Source organism: Cyprinodon variegatus, unplaced genomic scaffold (genome assembly GCF_000732505.1).
Source record: "Cyprinodon variegatus isolate N-32 unplaced genomic scaffold, C_variegatus-1.0 Scaffold442, whole genome shotgun sequence".
Lineage (NCBI taxonomy): Eukaryota > Metazoa > Chordata > Actinopteri > Cyprinodontiformes > Cyprinodontidae > Cyprinodon > Cyprinodon variegatus.
The window spans coordinates 42,283-43,801 of NW_015150895.1; the positions used below are offsets into that span (position 1 = coordinate 42,283).

The 1,519-nt window shown below is 40.0% G+C and overlaps 1 protein-coding gene across 1 annotated transcript in view; it reads left to right on the plus strand.

Moving 5' to 3' along the window:
- Positions 1 to 1,519, plus strand: part of tango6 (transport and golgi organization 6 homolog) — a 57,483-nt gene that overhangs the window by 38,208 nt on the left and 17,756 nt on the right. The gene's annotated exons all lie outside the window — the stretch shown is intronic.

Consider the following 1,519-nt stretch of genomic DNA (forward strand, 5'->3'; position numbering starts at 1 on the left):
AAATCTATCTTTTCTCTCTAATTTATTCAGAAGTTCTGCAATCATTTCTCTCACTCCCAACTTGGTGCATATTTAGCCTTCCCTGGAAATGTCTTTTCAAATTTTTCTTTTTATTTTCTCACAACCTCTCATTAAAAAGCAAAAATGCAGGCAATCCTTCCGCATTGATAATGAAAGCAAATGATTCGCTCCATTCTTTCTCTTTTCTCATCAGCTCTCTTCTTTTTTTCCCTTTGGGATACGTGGTCCGAGACACAGCATGAGGCACAGCATATTAAAACAAACAAAAAAAATGTTTTGAAAAAGCTCCAGGGAGCCGCAGGTTGCCGACCCCCGCACTAGTCCAACACCCCCACCTAATCTGATTCGGAGAGACGGCTTCCATCCTACTTTGAATGCAGCGCTTCTTTCTAGGAATCTGGAGGAATTTATTAGTCCTCCAAAACCCCGACAGCCCAGGGTGAAGACCAGGAAGCAGAGTCGTAGTTTAACACACCTCTCTGCAGCTTCTCTACCGTTACTCTTTACTCCATCCAGACAGTTTGTTTGAACTAATCTGACTGCATGATCTGCTTGAATTGTCTGTAAATTTCTCTGAGATTACATGTTCTGAATTGGCACGATAGAATTAAATGTAATTTAATTTATTTCATTGGTTCATTTTGTCTGATCCTGTAGTTTTTTTTATGTGTTGCTCGGGTTGTTTTTGGAGAGCTGTATCCAGGCAAATGTCCTGACACCTATGTTTGGGTAAATAGTCCATGGTTCAGCTTTTCAGAGGTGGCACCACCCGCATCATCCTCATTTTCTTTCTGGGCAGCTGTGGGTGGATGGTTTCAAAGGCATGAGAGAAAAGCGCCCCCTTCTCCAACGTATGGAGGCTGCAGTAAATCTGTGTGGCTTCTTTCCAGGCTTCAGGTAGGAGAGGAACAGACTCTCAGAAACCTTCATGGTGTGAAGAGGACGGCGTTGCTCTAGGAGACAGTAGCCAAACCAATTTCATCCTGCTGCTGAATGTGAACCACCTGTTGTAACCTATATTACATTTTAGAAATATTAGGATTATTATATAAATAATCCAAGTTAGAGTAAATTCAAATAATTTTTAAATTAGGTTTGTCTGCTTGAGGAAGTGGCAAATTGTAAAACACAAGAGACAACCAGATGGTGCAAAATTGGTTAATTGTATTAATATTTACAATATATACAGGTTATCAACAGTTGATGAAGTCCAGAATGGTTCCTTAATCCAAGGAACTTAAGAGTTCATGCTGGTGAAGAAAGGAAAAAAAAAATATATATATAATCCAATTCTTTCTGGAGCAGGTCAGTCCAGAGTGAAGATTAATTAGAAGAGTTATCTTTGATAGAAGGTGAAGTATTTCAGGATTCGCTTATTGGTTACCTCGCCTGTCTGGTCAGCATGATACCAGACAATCCATGATTTATCCCCAGCAGCAGCAAATTCTTTTGATTGGGAATCTGTAACAAAGCTGGCCAGTTCCCTCTTGACAAACCA